The sequence below is a fragment of the Microcebus murinus genome, chromosome 2, assembly GCF_040939455.1.
Source record: "Microcebus murinus isolate Inina chromosome 2, M.murinus_Inina_mat1.0, whole genome shotgun sequence".
In the NCBI taxonomy this organism is placed as follows: Eukaryota; Metazoa; Chordata; class Mammalia; order Primates; family Cheirogaleidae; genus Microcebus; species Microcebus murinus.
In genome coordinates this window covers 96,564,324-96,589,641 of record NC_134105.1, presented here as the reverse complement: position 1 = coordinate 96,589,641, position 25,318 = coordinate 96,564,324, and the positions used below count along the sequence as shown (strand labels likewise).

Here is a 25,318-nt window from a genome sequence, read left to right as displayed (position 1 = left end):
ATAGAGTGTTTGTTATTTTTAGGTGTTCTAGAGTGAAATGCTATGCAGGACAAAAAAAAAAAATCCAAAATGAAGACACATTTCTGTTGCTTTGGTAAAGCCAGGTTTTTATAGACCAAATTTGCTAAACTTAAGTTATATTAATATCTTCTATGATGGATTTTGCATTTTAGTTGGGGCTTGAAAATTGACCCATTTTGTATCACTTGATCACTTGAATTCCATCTCTTGCTTTGCCAAGCTGGCAGATTCAGCGTATTTCTGCTTGGAAATAAGAATGTCCAGTTTCAGGGAGTTCCTTAAAGAAAAATGTAATATGCTTTACAGAGGTAAACTTTGAAAACGTTGCTTAAGTTATGGCTAGGGAATATTCCTAATTCCATTTTCAGAAAAGAATATTGGATGGAAAGGCACCTATGGGAAAATGTCAGACACCTACTAGGAATAGGAAACTGGCAACCCAGGTAAATCATTACCGTAAGTCCTTATTTCTCCACGAGAATAGGGGAGAATGCAGTATGCCAACCAGCTATCTTTCAGAGGTAGTGGAAATAGCCTTGCATGGCACAGGCAAGCTCTGGTTATTGTTCTCTTCCAGACAATCAGAAAAACTTTTTATTGTGGAAATTTCTAAACACCAAAGTACCATGAACCCTCATGCACCCGTCACCCACCTTCAATGCCATCAAAAATTTTGCCATATTTGTTCCCCATCTCTTTATTCTTTTTTTCGCTGGAACATTTTAACGCAAACCTTAGACATCATGCCATTTCACCGCCATGTAATTCAGTAGGCAAGTAAACATCAAAAAAAAAGGGGGGGAGTCATTTTCTGACAGAAATACAATGCCATCATCACACATAATATGATTAATAATAATTTCTTGATAACATCTCAGTCAGTCCATACTCAAATTTCCATGATTAATTCAGAAACAGTTATGCCTTCATTGCCACCATGATCTTCTGATCTGCTTATAGTTCTTCCAAGTAAGCCACATGCCAAACAGGTTCCTATAGAAGGCTGACCACCTAGCGGGCCTGAAGGGTATGTTGCCAGTACAGATTCTAGGGCTCACCCCAGAGACTCCTTCCAGGAGATCTGAATGAAGAGGAAGCATGGAAGTCTGTGTTTCAGAAAGGTCCTCAGATGATTCTGATGCGCAGCTAGGTTTGGAAACCATTGTTCTATACCACTAACTTTGTCTTAGGAAGGCCTGTGAGCAAAAAAAGACTAGAAAACGTATGTTTGGCAATTGGTCAGAGGGCTCTGGAACTTGAATTTTTAAAGCTATTGTGACAGTTTACCAGTACCCAAATAAATGTAATAGCTGAGAGCCTTCATTACTGTAGCAAGGTCAGAAAATTACTTTTTGTTTTAATAGAAATGAACTGTGGCTATTGAAATAATGTGGGGGCAGAAAGTAATATCTGATTACAGGCTTCCTAGGCAAGTGAGGCTCAAGATGTTTTTCTGGTTGTGGCAAATACAACTTGCTATTTTATAGAGGTCATGGGAAATGAAACTCCTTCAGGGTTTTAACATTGACAAGAGGATAGCATGCTGGAAGTGAATTAAATTAGAATTAAATTTAATTTTATGCAGGTTAACGCAGGGAGCTATGCCCAACATTTGCAACTCTTCAAATGATATTTAGACCTGAATGAAACACCAGCTTGAATAAAACACAAGTTTAAAAGTGAAACATTTGGGTAACCTCTTTTTTTTTTTTTGTCTACATGCTTTTAAGCAACTGCTTTGACTATTTTATCTTCTACTTGTCCCTCTCCTTCACTTCACTGATGGGTTTGATTTACTGAGTTGGCAGATGAAATGCTGTTTTGATGGAATATAGCTATGTTTCTCAGGCACATGGAGAATATAAAACCTTAGCTCAGTGGTGGTGAACACATTATTTTAAAACGTCTTGTTTGAAATATTGTCTAATAATGCCACTACTTATAGGTCATTTTTATAATTTTTATACAGTGTTCCTATCACCGTGAAATCTGAAATGACCACCCATTATGGATTATTTTAATCCTTCAGTTTTGAAATTATGCAGTCAGATGTTTGGCTAAGTCAAAACAATACCAAACAAACATGTTGATTTAGTATCTTATTACAAAAAATTACTATTGATTCCTCAGTAAATAAATGTGGATTCCTCAGTAAATAAATGTGCAGTCTGGTGAGCAATTGTTATTGGTCTGTATACCTTGATATTTGTGAGCCTGTATGAGAAGGTCAATACTGTAGGTGTCACAGGGGGTCGATCCTTTTCATTTTCTCCTGTGGCACTTTGCTTGTACCGCTAATAGTATACGGCAGCGACTGTGTTGGAGTACAACTGTTTGTTTACATTGATCACCTTGACTAGACTTGTCTTTCCCATAGGTCAGGAGTTTGCCTTCTCTATCTCTGGATCTCTAGTCCTCATACCATCCCTGGCTTGCAATAAATGCTCAATAAACATGTATGGCAATTAACAAATTAGTTATAGCTTTTGTGTGTGTGTGTGTGTGTTGGGCTATCAGATTAACTGTTTTGATTGAACCAAATGGCTGGAAAATTCAGTCAAATTACTGGCTCTTCACTGCAAAGATCATTTGTGTAATAATACTGCTAATATTTTATATTTGTGTGGCAGTTTATTTTCTCAAAGTACTGTCTGTCCCAGGTGGAAAATCATGTTGCTAATTTCATTGGATTTTCTCAAAATCATATAAAATGAAGTCACTAGTCTTCTTATCTTAGAAGTGGGAAAACAAATGAAGACAACTTGACCAAGATCACAGCCAGGTCTGAGCCAAGCTCTGGGGATAGATCTCTTTCTTTCCTGTTAAAACTCCCAGCCTCAGTACACCCTCCTTTTCTTATCCTGGGCACTGGGGTGGGAGTTCAAAGGGTATGCTGGAGACAGGGAGAATACTGTTTGCATTCTCAGAGGCTTTGAATGGGCAGTGGGTTTTCTCCTAGTTTTGTGGGGTCAGGTTGAGGGCTGGGCCTATAGGCACGTGCTAGTGATGTGGAGGGTTTCCTTCACTCTTTTTGGGGAGCCAGTGTTTCCAGGTTCAGAATGTCTACCTGTATGTTTCCTCAGCTGCTGCCCAGCAGGTCCAGGAGCAACTTCTCTGCATGATTTGTTAAATTCCTGCTGCATGGCAGTGAGCCTTAATACCTTCTTCTGGGGTTGGACCTCTGGTTACCTCTATACCCATTAAATCAATCTCTGCTTGGCAAATGGTATTCATAGGTTTTTCCCTGAAAAACTGAATCAAAGCCTCAAAATCCCAAGATCAGTGCTATTCTTCTTTTCCTCTTAAAGTACCAGGCACACCTCTGTGCCTGAGATCATGTTGGCCTGACAGTTTCCATTCTCTAAAAGGCTGTCATAGTTGTTATGTATTCTCCTCTTTTACTCACAAATTAATAATACTCGGATAATTTTTATACATATTAAAAAATCCCAACAGCCCAAAAAGTAACAGTGAAAAACATAAAGTGAAAAGTCATCTCCCATCTCTAGTTTCCTAGGATATCAGCCCAGGATAACCACACCAGTTTTCCTTTGCATCATTGCAAATATATGTGTGACTCATGCATATGAATCATTGTATGAATGATGTATATAAATTGTTATAGTCACACACACACATATGTACATATACAAACCACAAATTGTGGCATAACATATGTAGCACTTTAGACCTTACACTTTTAGTTTTGAGCTGTTGTATTGCTATTGTTCAGTAGTCATACTTGCAGTTTCCCCTCTTTCCCCTGTTATTAAAGTCACATAGTATTCCATTGTGTAGATCTAATTATAACTTTTTACTGAACCTATTTTGATGGACCTTTAGGTTGTTTTCAGATATTTGCTTCTTTAAATAAATCTCAATGATTATTTTGAGGCATTCTTGTGATAGCATTTTTAGAATAAATTCTTTAATTTTTTTTTTCCTTTTTTAAAAGACCCTATCTCCAAATAAAGAGTAAATTCCAAAAGTAGAGTTTTATAGTTGAAGTCATTTAAAATTTTGATGGTTATTCCAGATTACCCTCCAGAAAAGTCATTCAATGTATACTTCCACCCACAGTTGTATGACAGCCTATTTCCTATCCACTTGCCAACAGTATATTAGAACGTATTTTCATCTTTGCTAACTAATATCCTTGTCTTTGAAAAATGCTTGTAAATTTATTTCATCATGGACTCTCTTCAGTTCTCTCCCCAACTTCCCCATTTTTACCAGATACAGAGCTTAACTTTATAGATCTGTAGGGCAATTTCTTCTTCCCTTTAAACATGCATAGGATTTTCCTTAATCTCTCAGGCTTCCCCGTTCCTCCATTTATTACCAATCATTACTTTAACTTATTCTTTTAGCATCCTGGGGTGCAAGTCTTCAATGCCAGAGGCTTTCAAGGTGTTGAGTAAATAAGAAATGGCAGCAAACATTTCTTGTTAGCGAGGGAGAGAATAAAAGGCATGTCACTCAGGGTTTCTGGGTGCAACTTCAGTTCAATTATCTTCAGATGTTTAAAATCAAGGCCGTTTCCAGACCATTTCAAAGAATGGCAGGGCAACATGCTGAGACCTATGTGAAATGAACACCCTGTTACAACTAATTAGTGTTACTGTTTTCCTTGCAGTTGGGGGTGAGAGGAAATATATGAAGGGTGTTTATCTCTTCCTGTAGTAGGAAAGAATTGGAACCACTGGAAAAGCCTAGAGGGGACCCAGACTCTGACTCTGACTGGCTATTCCTACTTTTCTCCAAAGAATTGCTGTGAGCAGCTATCAGCCATGTAGCTGATTTGGTCCCAACACTTATGCCTATTTTGACCCATGCACAGCCTTCAGGTTGTTTTTACAAGAGGCTTAAGACAGTTTATTCAATTAAATTCAACGACTATTTATTGAATACCTATAGTATGCAGATGAATAGTCCCTGCCTTAAGAACTTTAAAATCGAGACATAAAGGATAACTGAGTAGGTGTTTGGAGCTACTGTAAGTTTTTTGGGAAGGATAGTGGTTATGAGCTCAGGCTGGGTTTGAATTGTGACTCTATTCCTTATTAGCTCTGAAAACTTGGGCAGGTTGCTTAACTTCTCTTGACCTCAATTTCCTTATCTATGAAGATTTGTTATAAGAATTACATAAAGTCACCCATAGTTAGTGATCAATTATTGTTAGCAAGTGCTATGCAATCAGGGCTATGTCTGAGATTCATGACAGCAGTAAGTGAGATGCTAACGTGTGAAATGGGGAAAGATAACAAATAGAGAGATCAGAGTTTAGTCAGGATAGGTTAGGTCTCATGGCAGTGACAAACAAGCCCTGAAATGTTAGTGGCAAGGCCAAATTTATTTCTGAGATGGCATAAGAGGGACACATGTCTGTAGTCTCTCTTTTGGCTGTTTCAAAGTCTCATTCTTCCTTTATCTGGAAAGTTTTAGTTTTAATGGAACTGAAGGGTTGATATGAACTGGTTCTGCTTTTGAGATCTCTCCTCCCATCTTGTAATTTAATCATGTAATGGCCATTCCTAAATGTATATATTTAATTGGTCAGTGTTTATGATTGATATTTCTCCAAAGATCATCGTTGGCATCAATTCTACAGATTCCCATTGAAGTAGGGATGGGCATTCTTTCTCCATTATACAGCTAAATAAACCAGGAAGCTCAGGGAACTATGTGGAGGGCTAGAGAGAAGTACCTTACCTCCCAGAGCTTATACTTTATGGGGACACAAACACTTTGGTTTATCGCTAAGGCCCTCAGTGTGATGGGCGAGTATTTTGTAATTAACTGGAGGCAGTGAGATGGGACACTAAAGTTCATAGAGCCTCATAGGTTCTCTTGTCCATCTAGAAGATTTTGAGGCCTTGGGACAAAGCATCGTTGTCATCTAAATACATAGGGCAGGGTCAGTGATTGCTTCTGGCCACAAAGACAAGATTTAGTAGCTTGGTTCACTTTTGGGGGAGTGATGATAAGTGCCCTTATCATCTTTTGAGTTATTATTGTACTTTCAGAGTATATAGGCAGCATTTGAAATGAGAGATGTTCAAGGCTGTTTCCAGGCTTTACTTAAAAAAGCTATAGTCAACTCTTATTCATCTGAAATTGGAACAAATTGTAAGCCAAGATTTTTAGCAGTACTGGTCAGCAATACTTGACCCTTACACAATCTTCCTCAGAGTTCTGCAGAAAAAATGAATGTGTGCCCTTTGTGTAACTCTGTCCTCAAAGAAGAAATACATTTTGTTTGGATTTGGATTTAATGTAGTAGAAAGTTTTGAAAATTGGCATATCCCCACGATATAAATGTTAACCCTGGCTTACTCTTTACAGTCTTTCTAGAAATATGAAAGTTGACCAAACTGAAAGAGTTCTTCTCTAAGCATGCACATATTGGGTTGTAGGAGAGCCAAAGCTGTTATCATCTGCTTCAGGACAAGCGCCATAGTCTTCCTTGACTATAGGAGACAGTCTTATCTCAGCACTTAGACTTCGTGTACCTTGAGGACAGGGATGTGCTTTCACCTTCTCTGCATTCCCTCCCCCCCCTCCCAGCTCAGCAGAGGGTCTCCCACGTGGCAGGTACTCAGGAGATGTTTACAGAAGAGACAGGGGCTACCTCTGCCAGTACTAGATAGGAGACAGAGCATACCACTTTCTTCCCCTAGCCTCAGGATTCTCACATGTATTCAAATAAGGGGATCTAGTGACATAAAAATTCTGGTTCCTTTTTAGGTTACTATTGTTGAATTTCTGCTTCAGAGAGTCAGAGGGAGGGCCCAGGAATCTGAATTTTAAATCAGCATTCCTCTGACATCTCCCTTCCCTCCCCCCATGCACTGTGAGAAACGCTCCTTTGCCCCCAGGGAGATGGCCGCCTTATCCCAACTAGTGCTGTGCAAATACTGAGACTGATTTGCAGCATAGCAGCATACCCTCAGTGTCAGTTGAGAGAAAGAATCACGCTTTCATCATACTAACAGTTCGTTTATTCATTCAACAAACAGGATACTAAGTGCTGGGAAGCACAGAGATGAATAAACACAGTCCCTGCTCTTAAGAAGAGACTCGACCAAGATAAATTAATGCAGGGTGATGGGTGCCCTGACAGCACATGGACAGTCTGTGGGAGCACAGAGCCTGGGTTGGAAGACGTTGTGTGAACTCCCAGTCCCCAGGGGCCACCACTCTCCTGTTGTCCCTGAACCACTGCCACACCCTTTCTTTTTTCCCCCAGCCTTTCCTGCTGCTGCTGCTGCCTGCAGATCTTTGGCTGTGGCCGCCTCTGTCGATGACAGCAGCAGTAACAAATTGCTCCTCCCTCACACCGAGAAGATGAGGTGGACGGAGTCCAGGACTGTTTTCCTGCACTTCAAGTCACTGCTGTGTTGTCCAGACCTCGGCTCTACCCACCCCTCCTTCCTTCAAAGCAACAAGTAGCGAACATTCAGGGTGATTGAGTCAGAGTGGCCACTTGTCCCTATTTCCTCACACGCGCCCGACTTGGGAACATGAAGCCTCAATCCTGAGGGAGATTCTGCCGGCTCACTTGATAGCCTGCCTGGGAGGCTGTGTCATCTCCTATAAATTAAACCTTGCGCTTCCTGCCCTGGCAGGCCTTCCCTGTGGCCCTTCCCCTCATTCTCCAGTTTAGCCTTCTGGTCACCCTACCACGTTGTGCAAACTTTGGCACTTTTGGGGACTGGCTCCCTCTTCTGGGGTCCTGGGAAGCTGGCAGCTGTGAGCACCAAAGCCTGGAGAAGCTTGGTCTGGCCACCCAAGTCAGTTGCCTCAGAGGTTAGATGAAGGTGCCAGTGCAGGGAAGGGCTGCAGGTGTTCTCTAGGTCTGATTTGCATTCAATTGTTTCCATTCAGCTGCAAAAATGCATGGGGCTCTTGAAACCAGAGCCTCCTGGTGCGAATCAGATGAAACCTGAACTGAGCGGAAGGTGGCGAGTTTTCCAGTGCAAGCCTAGCGGGTGTACTTGGGTGGAAAGTCACGCCAGGCCCATAAACACAGCAAGATGGAGAGGCCGCCAAAAGCAGAGGCAGAAATAGCTGGGGGGTCCCCCATCCCGCCTCACTCAAACCACAGGCTCCTGCCAGACATTCTTCTCCCTTGCTCTGCCTTCTGTCTTTCTCGTCTTTGTTTCTCTCCCTTTCTCTCTCCAATTTTTGTTTTGCTCCAGGGAATCTTCAGGTAGCCCTGTGGTTGTCTTGCCAATCTCCAAGTTGCGGGGCCTTTTCTTGGAGTGTAGGAGATTCAGAGATGCTGGTCTCAGTTAAGGGCTTCTCCTTGGGAAGCCACAGGAAACACGCCTCTCTGCTCCACGTAAAGGCAATAGATTCCAGGATTCCAGGTGTCTGTACGAGGAGGAGAAATTGGCTCCTAACTCTAGTTTCCATGAGAGTGTCTTTGGATGTGTTGAATTTATTGCAGATATTCGTGCTTTTTCTGGTTTTGAAGTCAGATTTCCTCTCCTCACTTGGTCTATATGCAGCTCTCATTGCTCACTGGGCAGAGTTCATTCACTGTTTAATAATGATGAATTAGGGGGCTGCAGCAGGACTGACACTGTTCTGGAAAACAAAGCTCTATGTTTTGCGAGTGCTCAGAATGTTAAGGTGATTTTAAGGGATGGGAAAACATAATGGTAATGAAACAGGTGTTGCAGCGGCAGTAACTCCAGGGAGGGCTGGGATCAGCTTGGCAGGGAGGGTGTGTTTTTTCCAGCCACGGAGGCTGGAGCCCCTGCCGTGCTGACAGAGGTCAGGTTCTGGAAATATCAAGGACCATCATCTCTCAGGCACCAGCGGGAGACACCTCATACATTTCATGTTCAGATGCAGAAGCCTTGAACACCTGGCAGAACACAGCTTTCTGCCTTCCAAAGGAGAGCTGATGGCCTCTCTCGCAGATGTCTATAAATGCGTACTCTTATTCACCTGGAGGCTTTCTGGCGGGGGGTAGGGTTTATCCTCCATGGCCCAGCGTTCAGATTTGGGAGTGTTCAGTGAGGTGATGTGGGAAGCATCTAGCACAGATCCTGGTGCAGAGGAGACATGGAATTGGTGACCTTCCCGCCTCTGTTCCACACTCCCCTTTTTCCCTTATTGCTGCCTTCTCCCACAAGGAAAGATACCAGAATGTGCATTTAATTTCACTCTATGTTTCTATGTTATCTATCTATCTAAGCTATATGTATCTAATGGAAAATGTTACACCTTTTGATAATGGTAAGGCACCTTCTCCCCAAGTTAGGGAGTCTCCCTGTTAATTAATATTTATAATGCTGTGATACTAATCATGCTCTTCTACCCATCCTTTGTGAATCTTCCCTCTCGCTTATTATGAATATTCTAACATCTCTCTTTGCTTCTCCTAGGGTGAGACAGCTATTTAATGTTTTCCCTCTTTGGAACCAGGCCATGAGACAGCAGAGGAGGCAGGGCTGGTCAGGTGTAGTTGGTAGGAGGTTTGTCGGCACCTCAACGTGGCCTAACAAGACAAGAGAAACCATGAGGATTTGTCTACTTCTCTGTGGGAGGTGTGGCTGGTGGGGACACGGGAGGATTTGTGGTGGGAGCGGAGTTAAGCTCTAGATCGTGTTTCTTAGGGCAGGGCCCAGACTAGGGTGAGGCAAAACTCATCTCACTTATCCAGATAAATAATATTTTAGCCTTTATTTTAAAAACTCAAAATTAATGTACAAAATCCATGATGAACTAAATATTGGAGTGATATTGGAACCTGAGGCAAAAGGCAAAAATCAGTAACACCGACCCTGTCTGTATCAGCCTGCCTAGGCTGCCGTAACAAAATACCAGAGACTGAGTGGCTTCAAAAACAGAGATTTATTTTCTCACGGCTCTGGAGGCTAAAAGTCCCTGGTCAAGGTCCAGTAGGATTCATTTCTGCTGAGGGTTCTCTTCCTAAATTGTGGATGGCCACATTCTTGCTGTGTACTCACATGGTGGACAGAGAGAACGAGTTTTTTGGTGTCTTTTCTTATAGGGGCGTTAATTCCATTGGACTGGGGCCCTACTCCCATGACTTTATCTAATACTAATTATGTCCCTGAAACCCACCTCTTAAAACTGTCATATTGGGGGTTGAATTTGGGGGGGGGGGCACAAACAATCAATCCATAGCACTATCTTTAATTAATTAATTAATTTGGTAGACAGGGTATCACTCTGTTGCCTGGCTGGAGTGCAGTGGTGTCACCATAGCTTGCTGCAATCTTGAACTCCTGGGCTCAAGTGATCCTCCTGCCTCAGCCTCCCCAGTAGCTCGTGCATGCCACAATAGTCAGCTAGGTTTTTTCTTATTTTTTTTAGAGACAGAGTCTCATTATGTTGCCCAGACTGGTCTTAAACTCCTGGCCTCAAGCAGTCCTCCCACCTTAGTCTCCTGAGTTGCTGGGATTACAGGCATGAGGCACTGTGTCTGGAATTTAATATTTTGATAATTTTGTTCATCTTGGATTTTTGTATTAACTTTGCTTTTTAAAAATGTTGCATTAAAATATTACTTATCTTGATTACTGAATTTTTTTGGTGTCCCCTTATATTTTACACTCTAGGCCAGTGCCTTACTTGCCTCACCCTAGTCTTAGCCCTATCCTAAGGAAACCCTAACTCTTGGATTTGGGGTGGGGGCATTGGGCCAAGGCATCCCTATGAGCTAAAGGGGCAAGGTCTGATCATTCTTTGGATTGGTCCAACACTAACCAACTTCTTCATGTCCTTTTTCTTCCTTAATTTTTGCTGAGTGCATGGTTACATTTTCAATGCTTAATTATTTTCATTGTTCCACAACAGTTTGCATTTTGCCAAACATTACAATGGTTAGTTATATAATATTCAATAACTAAGTCCAATTTTCTAAATTTCTTATATGAATGGAGGTAGACAGGAGCCAGGAACCCATTCTGAAACTTCAGCTTTGTTAGGCAAACTTTTGTTGTGACTTCTATAATTTTGAAGTGTCAGGGGATTTAAACTAATAATTTTTTTTTTTTTTGAGACAGAGTCTCGCTTTATTGCCCAGGCTAGAGTGAGTGCCGTGGCATCAGCCTTGCTCACAGCAACCTCAATCTCTTGGGCTCAAGTGATCCTCCTGCCTCAGCCTCCCGAGTAGCTGGGACTACAGGCAGGTGTCACCATGCTCGGCTAATTTTTTCTATATATATTAGTTGGCCAATTAATTTCTTTCTATTTTTGGTAGAGACGGGGTCTTGCTCTTGCTCAGGCTGGTCTCAAACTCCTGACCTCAAGTTTGCTCTTGCTCAGGCTGGTCTCGAACTCCTGACCTCAAGCAATCCACCAGCCTTGGCCTCCCAGAGTGCTAGGATTACAGGCATGAGCCACCTCGCCCGGTCTTAAACTAATAATTTTAATGACTATGAATGTCTTTCAGCTCTCCAATGATATAGTTATTTTTTCCAAAATCTTTTGGATATTTGTCCAAAATGATTAAACATTTTTAACTTTTAATTTTGATATAATTTCAAAGTTACAGAAAACTTACAGAAACTGTAAAGGGACTCTTGGCTATGTACCCCTTATCGAGTTTCACCAATTGTTTATATTTTGCTCCATTTGCTTTCTCTGTATGTGTGTGTGTCTGCACATTTATACATACATATCTGATTTTTTTCTTAACCATTTGTTAGTAAATTGAGACCTCCTGCACTGATACAATATATCATCTAATCTACAGTTTGTATTTAAATTTTACCATTTCTTTTAATATTCATTACCAATATTCTTTTTCTCTGACCCAAGTTCTAATCCAAGATCTTTGTCTTAGTGCATTAAGATTGCCATGGTAAAAATACCAACTGGGTAGCTTATAAACATTAGTTTATTTTTCACAGTTCTGGAGGCTGGGAAGTCCAAGATCCAGATGCTGACAAATTTAGTGTCTGATGAGGGCTGCTCTCTTCTTGGTTCATAGATGGTGCTTTCTATCTGTATTCTCAAATGGAGAAGGGGCAAGGCAGCTTTCTAGCTTTCTTTTATAAGGCCACTAATCTCATTCATGAGTGAGCTGCTCTCATGGTCTAATCATCTTCCAAAAGCTCCACCTACTAATATCACATTGGTGATTAGGTATCAATATTTGAATGGGAGGGCACAACATTCAAACCATAGGACCCATGCATTGCATTAGGTTGTCAAACTCCTTTAATCTCCTTTACTCTGGAACGGTTCCTCAGCCTTTGTCTTTACTGATCATGCTATTTTTTTGAAGGGCACAAACCAGTTATTTTGTAGACTGTTTTTCAATTTGGGTTTATCTGATGTTTCCTCATGTTTAGATTCAGGTGATACATTTTTGGCAGGAATACCACAGAAATGATTTGTCCTCAGTGTACCATATCAAGAGCCCATGATGTTGGTTTATCCAAATTTTGGTGATGTTAATATAGATCACTTGTTTCAGGTGGTGTCAGTCACCTCCACTGTAAAGTTATTTACATTTTGAAATGAATAAATAATTTATGGGGAGATATTTGAGACTAAGCACCTTGTTCCTAATCAAATTTCACTCACCTGTTTTAGTGTCCATTAATGCCTTTTAATCTACATCATTCTGCCTATAATTATTAGCTGGCCTTCCATTGTAAGAAAGACTTTTTCCTTATTTCCTTATTTATTAATTTTTTGTGGATTCATGGGTTACTATTTTATTTAACAGATTGTAATCTGTTATTATCACTATTTATTTCTGGATTCAGAGTCCAGAGTGCTAACCATTATACCATGGAACCTCCATAATTTATTTCTATACTCATTGTTCCTGTCTTGGCCAATGGGAGTCCTTTCAGATGATCTTCTGTGTGTTCATTTGTGACATTACACCATCATTCTTTGAGCACTTCCTTACCTTCTGGTGCAACAAGATGTTCCAGGCTCATTTTTACTTTTCCTGCCCCAGCCATGAACAATATAATTAAAATTTAATTCATTAACTGTTTATTCTATGGGAGACTATTCTAGCCCAGGATGGGGTTTGGATTCCATGTGGAAAGTTGATTATCTGGATGTCATTTGTTGTACTATGCAGCATATTTTTTATGCAATGCTATCTGCATTTACCCTGAAAAGGCACCATCAAAGAGGGTGAGCCTTCTTGGAATCCATTATTCTGCTTTGGTTTGGCATGGCAAACTTTGGTGTGATTCACACTGTTGCGTGGATGTATCGTTTTGATTTCGGTAGTTGGTTTATTTGGTTATGCTTGTTAAGAGTCACAATAAATCCCCCAGTTAGCTTAATATGCTTCTGTCAGTTCTGTGCTTAGCCCTTCTTGATTCTACAGAACATAAAATATGGTCCCTGCTCTTCATGTCTAGCAGGGAAGACAAGAGAGTACATGAAAACCATGCCAAATACTGTATAAATGCATATAACTCTGCACCATGTTATATGGATATCAACAGCAAGTCTGTAGCAATTTGGAGAAGGAGGTTATGTATGGAGAAGGCAGGAAAGACCCACAGCTTACAACGATTTGGACAAGAAGTCTATGTAGACCTAGGATGAACTCTGTGCTCATTTACCTTTCCTAGAAGGATGAACTATTTTATATATGACCTTTTAGACCTGGACTATAAATCTCTATGGGACACATGTAGAGAAGAGTAGGCTGCTGTAACTAAGCCTTGGGTCCCATTACATTTCCATACACAAGCATTCCATGGAGTCTAGAACAGGGTCAGGGAGTTGAAACAGAAGAGCATGACCCTATGTGATTCTCTGACTTTTTTGCTCCCTGTTGGCCTTAGAGCAGGGAGCTCTTACTCTTTGTAAAATTGCTCTGAGAGCTGTTTTTCTAGACTCTAGCAGAAAGAGTATAGCCTAGCAGAAAAGCATGCCAGGGTTTTTTCTGGCCCAACAGTTTTATATTTCCACACTGTCTACACACTAGATTGTAAATGCCTTGGGTGCAGGGCCCTGCATTATTCTCACTGGCATCACCCCATTGTATGTGCATAGTATAATAATTATTCACTGATTGATTGGTTTTCTGGAACAATCCCAACTGTGTTGAGATGTGTGAGATAGGAGATATGGTGAGATTTGTTGACTTGTGTAAATATAAAGTTTTTCTGTGTTAGCTTAACCTTATAACCCTGGTATGGGTCTGGAGTTTCCCTTGTAGAAGCAAAATCACTATAGTAGTTCCAGATCTCACTTTTCCTAAATATTTTTAAAAGACACATTGTTCTTATTTAAAGGGCAGATAGCATTTTAAAAGAAGGGAACTTCTATATATTAAAAAATCCCTTTTAAATAAAAATAAAACCATGGCCTGCCCTAGATGATCTCCAATGGTGAGCTGTAGGCAAACTTAGGGGAAGGGAGGCCTTTCTGGCAACCCTAAAATGACGCCATGTAGGTGACTCCTGTGCTGTCCATGAAGATGGATTCTGGAAGGATGGCTGACATTCTCCATATTCCCTTCTTTGGCCCCTTTCTTAGACCTGATGAAACCTGGAGCTTGATATCTTGTAATTCTTCCAGCCGAGGAGGTTCTTGGTACTCTGCCCTCTTTATGCTGGGGGTAGGTTCTGCTGGAACTTGAAGGCCATACTGAACAAGGACCTCTTAAATCATGCAGTGCTCCCAGCTGAGGGGCCTGTGTATATCAATTGTGGAAACCAACAGTTGGATTTGGGAAATCCCCCAATTTGAAATGAATGTTGGCTTGAGTTATTAATCCCAAAAATATTTCCTGCCTTTGAGATTTCCTGGTAGGCCATGCTTGTCTTAAGTTAAAGGGTCAGATTTTCCTGTAAGCACTTGAGCTCTCTTGCTATTTTGGGTAATCAACTCTCTACATACATGCTTAATCAGGAGCTGGGGCATAGTAAATTTCATTGACTTTGTCCCGTGTCTGCATTAAGATCTCTTCCTTGGCCAAGTGAATGTTCTTGAGTTTGCCCCTTTCTGTGATCCTGTCATAGGGCTTTTGACTAGACATTGTTGCATGTAATCCACCCTTAAGTTAACAGGCATTTATCTGGCCCATGGTGGATGATGGCTCTGCCCCTGGGATCTCTTGGGGACAGGCTGGTGCTTTTAGAACTGCCTTGTGCCTTGATCTTAATTTATCTGTTATATTCAATATCATTGGAAGCCAGGAAAAGGCAAAATACCTGACCTCTGTTCCAGGGCTGTGATGTTGTACCTACTCCAAGCTTCCTTTGATCCTCACTTTGGCAAGCCAAGCAGGGAAACTCCTTAGCTTTCCTTGGTTTTTAAAGGTTCATCTGACTGTCGATTTCTGACATTTAGTCTTCCCATTACAGTTTGGCTTGATTACAGACTGGGGGAAAAGAAGGCTTTGACAGCCTACTGGAAAGGAGATGATCAGAATGATGCTCTTCCTAGTGTCCACGTGAAGATGAGTGTTTCTCCTAGTCACCGCCTGGCTGTCATGTGACAATTCTCAAGAAAGAGAACCTGGACCTTCTTTGGTCTTCCTGGTTATAAGAACTTAGAAGGGTGGGCAAAGGCCACTACAGACAGCTTTATAATATTCATGTTAAGTCCACTCCTTGTCCAAATAAAGATGACTCCTTCACCCTTTGAATTTCAAGCTGTTTATTTAGAGCTAATCTGCTACCTTTGCAGGGGGCAAGAAAATATTCATAAAAAGTTTCATGTAGGAAGAGAATTGTTGGCATTTTTGAGAGTAAAGGCCAATAAACTTAAAAAAAAAACAAAAGAGAAGAAACTTGAAACAACCCTGTGTATAAAATGCTAGTGCTGGGTTAGGAAGACATGGGTTCCAGATAATTCCCTTATGTGAAACATCATACATATTATATACATATGGCCTTTCTCGTCTATCTCCCATTCTCATCTGAAATCTTATCGTGTGAGCTGTGAAATAAAATAACGTTTTTAAATGTATTTTAGAGTTAGAATTTTGAGTAATTCATCTTTAGCTTTCTTTGTAATTGGAGTGAGGCTCTGAGGGTCCCAGGGGCCATAGTGGGAGGCTGGGAACAAGTGAGACAGTGAGACCCCGTGGTTCTGCTGGGAGTGTGGAACAGTTGGAATAGGCCCAGATATTATTTTATATCTTCTTATTTTTATGTTCTGTTTTATATTCCTACCATATCTTGTATTTTATCTTTGGTTGGCTGACTGAATCGGGCATTATAGGGGTTAAAAATCAACGAGAACATTCGGAATGAATTAAATTCCAATGACTCATTTATGAGGGTAAGGTTCAAAGGACAACCAGAAATCACTAGTCTTGAAAAAAAATATCAGTGGCCTTAATGAATTTGGTCACAAAATCAAATATTAAAGAGAATATGGTTAGCTGGCCATAGGTTTTTCTCAGAAACCAGTCTCTGGCAACATGGAAAAATGTCACTCACGCTTTTCATCCTGAAAACACGGTTGGTTTTAAGCACAGAAAAACCTTTTTTTTCCCCCAAAAAGTTGCACTCCTATAGTGTACAATTGACCCTGAACAACATGAGGATTAGGGGTGCCAGTCCCCTGAGCAGTCGAAAATCTGCGTATAACTTTTGACTACCTTCAAAACCTAACTACTGATAGCCTCTGTTGACTGGAAGCCTTACCAATAACATAAATAGTCGATTATCACATACTTTGTATATTATAGGCATTATATACTGTGTTCTTACAACAAAGTAAGTTAGAGAAAAGAAAATGTTGTTATTAAGAAAATCATAAGGAAGAGAAAAAATACATTTACTATTCATTAAGTGGAAGTGGGTCATCATAAAGGTCTTCATCCTCATTTTCTTCAGGCTGAGTAGGCTGAGGAGGAGGAAGAGGAGGGATTGGTCTTGCTATCTCAGGGGTGGCAGAGCTGGAAGAGAATCTGTGTATAAGTGGACTGGCACAGTTCAAACCTGTGTTGTTCAAGGGTCAAGTGTGTGTGTATCATCTTTCACCATAGCCCTACCTTCCTGTGCACTGAAGGCACTGATAGGGAGTCACATTCATATTTCTAACACCGGGGGGAGAGGGCCTCTCACAATTGCAGCAGGGATGGCACAAGGCAGAGATATAACCTTGTTGGGTGGTAGATATGAAGAAGCAGTAAGGCTGACATAGGAATGGGGGAAATGGCATCCAGTTGGTGACCCTTGAAGTGTGTGGCACAAATTGGCAGGGATGGGAGCAGGAAGCGATTTTGGCCCAGGTTAATTGTGACCTTTAGGTTTTGTCACCTGGGATCAGGAACAATGGAGTGTTGCAATCAAGGCCATGAGGCAAAGCAGAAAATGGCACTCGTGGTTGCAGCAGGTGAACTTTAATGACTGCCAAGGAGACCTCAAGAACTATTTGGAGACCCTGCCAGCCAGAAGGGAGGACCAGGGCCTGGAATTCCACAGATCTCCTGGCCTGGGCTCAGAGCCAATCGCTGTTATTATTGTTACTCAAAACCCCTCCAGTGGCCTTTCTCCAGCTGGGAGAAGCAGGGGCGGGCACAGGTTAATTTTATCCCGTAGCAGAGAGATGTTCCTGCTTCTTATTCTGGGAAATAATGTGTTAGCTGATACCTGTGGGTAGAACTCCACAGAACTGAATGCAGGACAATTCCAAGGATTTAGAATATGCAGCCAATTGAGGGAGGGATCACCCACATTGGGAGATAAACTTCTGCCCCATTATTTTGTTACCCTTATGACAGTTAGAGTTTAAACATTTCTATTCTCTGGGTAAGGAGAGTTTTTTCTTTCCTGTTAAGGAAATTTATTTCAAACCAGTGTTTTATGATATTAAAGATGTAGTCATAGTTAGTAGTTTCCAGTCGTTGTTTTCTGGAGTAGTCTGTCCTTACAGTGTTTACTTTCATGGCATCTGAACTGTGTAATGATTCTATCTGTTCTTAAAAGTTGAAATTTGTTACGATATAAGAATTGCTCATTTATTGCTTTCTGGGGGCAGTAGATGCCAGTGTCTTTGTAGAATAACACAGTGATGTGTTGAAATTAAAAAAAAAAATCTTTACTGCCTCATTTGGCAAGGAACTAAGATCACTTGCTGATGTTTAGGTTGACCCATCTGCTTCTGCAATGAGAAAGACAAAGCATATTGTGCTTTTACACTAGCTAGCTTTGTTGTTGTTGTTGTTCTTTTTTTTTTTTTTGGTGATGGTATTTGAACTATATCTGGCATTCTGAGTAAAGCTTTCCTGTTGGAGAATGGTGAAGAGAGTCCCATACTTTTCAAAGTATGAATGTCAGATATTCATTTACAAAACAAAACAGCAACAGCAAAACCACATTGGAGGTCATACAGCTCTGGCCAGTGCCAACTTTTAAACAGGCTTCTCTGGGAAGGACTTAGCCTTGCCTTGCACTTGGAGTTTTCTCAGAGGGAAGGTACTTATGTATTTTCTTCTTCTGCTATTGGCAGATACTTTCATGGCCTAACATGGCTCTATTTTCTTCATTTACACTATATTTAAGGCCAATAATGAGACCACATCATGTGGGCTTCTGCTTCTGTATGAAGAAAGAGGTCTTCTTAATGTCAGTGAGTCTTGGCTCAGCATTAGCTGGCTTCGTCTTGGATCCTTCATCCTCAATCCTTTCTTTGTCCCTTCTCAGTGGAGACAGTCAGACATGGGCCTACCTTGATGATCAGCAGAGAAATGTCTCCTTCATAAGCCATGTATGCCTAGCTCCCGAGGTGGTACTACTGTTACCATGAATAGGTACCTTCTGCCCCTGAAAAGCAGTCCTTTAAAAATTGTGTTGAAGTTGTAACACTTCTTCCTTCACCCTCTCCGTTCACTCCTCTGAGTTGTGCCATTGTAGCCAGACTTTTATCAAGTTAAAAGCAAAGTATTTATTGTGTACTCATGCTAGTGGTTGGTTTCTCAAGCCGGATTATTAGGAGATGTATTATTTTAAGTGGAAATGTATCTCGAGGACCACAGAATGGAAGTTAGTACTGTCTTGGAGAATCTGGGTTGGGTGACAGCTACAACTATGGGTCACATAAAAGAATTTTAAGACCATTCTTGCCCTGAGGTCATTTTGAGACTTTGTGAAATTCATTGAGAGATCCAGAGACAACCTGAATTGTGGATCACAAGTTCAAAGCGTCTGTGTTTTCCTCCTGTCTGGTCTCAGTTCTCAGGGTCCTGGCAGTCTGGACCATCTTGAGCCACTGAACCAGTGCTGACAGAGAGGCAGAAAAATAGCAGCTGCTTCTGTTACCCTCAGCCTTGAGGGCCTCGGCTAAGGGACCTCATGGCTAGTTCCCTGCCAACGCCTTTGGCTTTCTTGAATGACTTGATCACACACTGATGTTTCAAGGCTGGGTGCTCCCCAGCTGGAGCCCTGAAAATGCTTGCGTGGCATCCCTGGAGAAGGAAACTGACTTGAAAGAAGCTCCCACAAAGTAAATCACTAGGACCAGATGGTTTTCATCCAAGAGTTGGGGAGGAAATGAAGTGTGAAATAGCACAGATACTGATGAAGACATTAGTTCTCCATTAAAGCCACAACTGTGTCAGAGCAGGGGAAGTTTGCTAACATAATGACCTTAATGCTAGAGCAGAGATATTAGTGGCCTCTCTGATGCCTCTAGACCACTTGGAAAGAATAACATAAAATATGAACAATGACACAATAGCCTTTATTCTCTGAAAGCAGTTAAGAGGGATATTGTGACAATTTGTGCATGGCAGCGTTCAGGTAGAAACGTTAGGAAGAATGTAATAGTAAATAAGAAACACATGTGCTGCTATTCCCTACCCCTGTGTCCATGGCAGACATCACTAATCAATCTGGTACTCTTCCCTCTAAGCTTGGATTGGGCCTCATTTTTCTCAGTTTTGCAGTCTCAACTGCCACCATCAAATGACCAGAGTTGACATACATGTTAAAACTCATTTGCCCTCCATGCCTAAGAAGGTATATTTTATCATGGATCGCATTGGCTCATAATCAAATTGTAAATAATGATAAGAAGGAAGATTTCATAGGTAATTTAGGAGCATGACAAGAAATATGTCACTTTCTTTTTCTCTAAGGACCGAGTTAGCAGAACATTTATCTCTAGGGATGTATCGTTTTGTGAGAACTGAATTCAGATGTATAATCATAATTTGAACCATGATAGGGTCTTTCTGGAGGAAAGGGAAGTTGCTTCCTCTGGGGTGACAAGTAGCATGTTTCAGAAGGTCATTTTGAGGAATGAGAATCAATGGGAATGTCTATCATTAGGCATTAGGCATGCAGTGACTCTGTATGGCAAAGGAGGAGGGAAGTATGCTTTGAGAGGAGAACTATACTGAGGCCCAGAGAAGAGAGACAGGAATGTTGGACCCTACAGAAGCAGAGCAACTTCATGTAAAGCCTGAGGTTTTCCTGGGTCTGACTTTCCCTTCACCCTAAGGGGGCAGAAGGCCAGCTCTGCTGCAGATCTGAGAACACCATGGGTCCTGTCTGCAGAATACTTTGCCATTGGTTTGAGCAAAGCCTCCTGTTGCTGATAGTAATTAAAGCAATTTATAATAATAATAAATATAAGGCCGGGCGCTGTGGCTCACGCCTGTAATCCTAGCTCTTGGGAGGCCGAGGCAGGCGGATTGCTCAAGGTCAGGAGTTCAAAACCAGCCTGAGCAAGAGCGAGACCCCGTCTCTACTATAAATAGAAAGAAATTAATTGGCCAACTGATATATATATATAAAAAAAAATTAGCCGGGCATGGTGGCGCATGCCTGTAGTCCCAGCTACTCGGGAGGCTGAGGCAGAAGGATCACTCAAGCCCAGGAGTTTGAGGTTGCTGTGAGCTAGGCTGACGCCACGGCACTCACTCTAGCCTGGACAACAAAGCGAGACTCTGTCTCAAAAAAAAAATATAAATAATAACTATAAAATAATAAAAATATATAAAAAAATAATAACTATAATAATTACCCTGCAGTCTAGTGACCTCTATATCAAGGGGTATGTCATAGAGCCAGTCTCCTGCAGTGGACTGTAATCTGACCAATTAAGATGATACCTGCCTGCCCCCATTAGAAGATGGGCTACTTTTCATTATCAGTGAGAAGTTGCTATATATGTTAATTTACAGAGAATCAGAATATAGCAAAACACACTTAACATGGTAGAGACCATGATTACATTGTGATTCTTCATTGAGTCACCACTGGGTTGATGGCCAGGTGCTGTGGTTCAGAGACCCAAGGAACAAATGGGGTCCATCGGTCAGTGAACCTTGCTACTAGACCCCACGTCACCACAAGATAACCCATGACTCTGCTCACATCTCACAGAACCATAGGGCAAGGAATGAGAAGCTGGGGAGGTCCTTTTGTCTAGATCTTTGCCTCACCGGAGAAAGCCATTATCATCTCCATTTCAAAGGTGAGCAGTAAGTGGCTCAGCAACAGTAAATGAAGTACTCAAACTGCGGAAGGCAGGAGGCAGAAGGCGTGGAGGAGGGAGAGGAGAGACTCCAGGCTCCCAGCAAACAGGTCTTCTCACTTCACGACTTTGCTTCTCAGAGTCCCAGTTTCCTCATCTCTCATGGGCACTGCGCCGGTTTACCAAGTACGGATTTAGCACAGTGTTTAGAGCACGGTGAGAAACACAGAGCTGAAAACTCACATTCTGAGGCGCTTTATAGTTTACAAAGTGCTTTTCTCTGCATTATTTTACTCTGCTGGTGACTCAGTGAGTTGGGTAAGCCGGGGGATTCCTTATCTACCTCTCACAGAAGGTTAAACGTCTCCCCAAGGCCGTATCTCTAGGAACAGTCAGAACTAGGACTCACACTCCCGCCTTCTGATTCTGAATCCAGGGTTCCTTTTACTTTAGAATGACAAATAATGCAGAATTGACTCCCTTTATCCTTCACTTTAATGACAGCAGAGAGTCTTCAGCGTCACAGTGTGGTAAAAATAGATGTTTAGCTGTGAGGGCAAGGAGGTTTCTGGTAGCAAACAAACTGAGCTCACCAAAATGTTCCTCCCGCGGGCAGGCTCGGTAGCCATGGCCTTTAGGAAAGCCTTGGCAGGCCTCACTGACACCGCGTCCAGCTTTCCCTGGGGAGCTGCCTCACAGCTCCAGTGCCAGATGCAGGCACTGCCTTTGGGGACATGGGGTGGAGGGATTTTTTTCTGAGGTATGGGGACCACCAACCAAGAGCACATCTCTGGTGAGGCGACTAGACTGCCTGTCCCACAATAGCAAACTTGCTGTGGTTTTGGCACACATAGGGAGAAAGAGCCTGACAAGCCCTGTGTGCCTGTGACACTGATGTGTTTTTTTTTTTTTTTTTTTGAGACAGAGTCTCACTTTGTTGCCCAGGCTAGAGTGAGTGCCGTGGCATCAGCCTAGCTCACAGCAACCTCAGACTCCTGGGCTCAAGCAATCCTCCTGCCTCAGCCTCCCGAGTAGCTGGGACTACAGGCATGCACCACCATGCTCGGCTAATTTTTTCTCTATATATTAGTTGGCCAATTAATTTCTTTCTATTCATAGTAGAGACGGGGTCTCGTTCTTGCTCAGGCTGGTTTCAAACTCTTGACCTTGAGTGATCCGCCCACCTCAGCCTCCCAGAGTGCTAGGATTACAGGCGTGAGCCACCGCGCCTGGCCTACTGATGTTTTTTTTTTGAGAGATGGGAGAAGGAGACAGAGAGAGTATGAAAGAATAAAAGCAGCAAGGCCAGAGGAGAAGCCCCAGTTTCATTGGATTAAAAATAATTTATAATCCACTCACTTCCCCAGAAGATTTAATATGGATTATAATTTACTCCACTGATATATACATGTGTGTGTGGTTAAAATAAAGATAAATGGGAAATACGGAAACATAACAGAGAAAGCGAGGTGGCCTCATGTGGCCATTTAATACTCACTACTACACATAGAAACACAACCTCTTCATCTTCCTAAGGGACACAAAAACTATTTTTATGAAGATGTACCACTAGTATTCTGTGTCATATGCTTTCAGATATTCTTCCCATTGTAAATATCTGGCTGAGAGGAAATGCTTTACATTACAGCATAAGAGAGCTTGGAAAGATGGACATTTGTCCCACTTGAAGAAAGCCTATCGAACCAGAGGGGTCCTTGGCCTTTTAAAGTCATATACTCCTTTGAGAATCCCATAAATCACACATATCACACATTCTCTTCCCAGAAAAATGCAAGCTTTCACAGATTTAGCTTATAATTTTAGGTGACTAATAAACCCCCAAAGCCTATCTGTTGACTTTAGGTTAATAGCCTCTTCATTAAAAAAATTAGAAACTAATATTTTATGGAATAATTTTTTCATTATAAAAAGAATCACTGCATTCATTTGAAATAATCTTAGTTAAAATGTAGGTGTATAGTCAGTGTCACAAAAACAGTCTACTTTATATGACATTTCCTAGCATATAACATTTATATTTTAAATATGTAATCACTGCACATTCACTTATAATTTTATCTTAGTCTTTTTTTAAAGATGCTATATAGTATGTACTACATTGTAGTTTGTATCTGATAACACTTGTATTATACTTGGTATAATGAAGAAAATATGCCTTCACTGTTAAATTAATTTTGATTATATGTAGAATATGGTATATAAAGTAATGCTTTAATATATACAATAGCTCATATGCCATCAATAAGATCTCATCCTCCAGACTTGTGAATTCTTGGAAAAAATTACTTCCACATGTCCCTAAAACTACTTAAGATTTTTGACTGGTTGGTGGTCCATTGACTCTAAATATCTGACCTGTCAAAATGCCATCTTTAAACTCCAGTGATGCATAGAAGCTTGGAATTAGCCAGGGTTGAATTTATTACAGAACAAAGAGAGGTGATGATTAACACACCCATCTGAGCAGTAGGGGGGGAGAATAATCCTTGAATGGATTAGATGCCATGATCCTAAAACCACATTCTCTTGAGTGTTGGGTCCTTGCCCAGGAATGGGGAGAGGCCAAACATTGATGCCTTTTAAATGACAGGGTGTCTCCATGGGACTCTGGTCAGGAACACTGGGGCAGAGAGTTGGGAATCTGTTGGGAAAAAGCCTTTCTTTCTCCTGAGATCTATCAGGGACTGAGGACCCGGACCCACAATGTGGGCAGTAACTCTCACAACTGACAGCCAACCTGATTAGTGCTACACAGTTCTCAGTCTGCCTGTCTAGGTGGAGATTAACATTAAGGTGTAAATAAATGGGACTTAATTTTTTAACCACTAGCCAGAATTAACTGATAATTTGGGGGTGGTGGTTCTAGTAGGCTACTTTCAAGACTGGCATGGATGCTGTCAAGAAGATGAAGAGAATTATTATACACTGACCCACTACGTTGAGTCACAGACAGGCTCTCTCTATTCATTAGCAATATCTGGTGGGTTCTGAGCACTCCCTGCATATGTTTCCAGGGAAATTTATCTTTGTAAGAATAGTCCATGAACAGGCTACTAAACTCATTTTATGATGGATTTTCCCATTATTCTCTCTTTCCCTTGCCATGTATTGCAAGCTTTACAAAAAGTATGGATTTTTAAACTAGCGTTATATAATAGCACTGCTGGAGAGTGACTCTCTGAGAAGAGACGTCCAACACAAGGGCACCATCCTGAGAAGGAAACAGACCATCATAGGAATGTCATTTTGACCCCCATTCCCTGAGAGGCGGAGTGCTCGAATCGCAAGCCCAGGTGCTCAGGAAATCTCCTGTCACTCTGAGATGGGCTGGGAACACAGTGCCATGTCCAAAGCTTCTAAATACAGTTCAGGCTGGGTCATCATGACAGATGCTGTATTGGCACCACGACGGGAGTTGAAGTGGGAACTCTGACAGTGCTTAAATGCCATGGCCCCTGGGCTCAAAGTCTTCCTGGGCTGGGACAGGCAGAGGCAGCGAAGAGCCTGTGGGGAGGAGGGTAGGAGCAACTTTGGCCAGGAAATCCTGCTGTCTCGGCGACACTATCACTGCTTCAGAAGGCAACGGACACCCAACAACACACCAGCTACTATTTTAGAAGCTGTCAGTTTCTGAATTGCTGACACACTTGAAGGACACTGTCTCTTCAAGGGTCATTCTGACCCTTCAAGGTAGGTAGGCCTGGGGAAAAACAGAGGCATGCTATAGCCAGGGTGTTGGCTGAGGAACGTGTGGAATTAGGCTCCCTGGCCGGGATGACTCCAGTAGTCAGGAATGGAGTTAAGAATAACATGTTGACTCTGGGATTCCCAAATCAGCCTTCTTCACAGAAGGCAGTGTAAAGGCAATGCC

The 25,318-nt window shown here is 41.7% G+C and overlaps 1 protein-coding gene across 3 annotated transcripts in view; it reads left to right on the top strand.

The window, feature by feature from the left end:
- TBX15 (T-box transcription factor 15) overlaps positions 1–25,318 on the top strand; it is a 105,505-nt gene that overhangs the window by 19,584 nt on the left and 60,603 nt on the right. The window contains exon 1 of one of the 3 annotated variants that reach the window (XM_012761842.3): positions 24,473–25,137. The exons of the other annotated variants lie outside the window; for them this stretch is intronic. The gene's annotated coding sequence lies outside the window, so the exon portion shown is untranslated. Of the gene's footprint in view, positions 1–24,472; positions 25,138–25,318 lie in introns of those variants that run through there. 3 annotated transcript variants of the gene reach the window in all.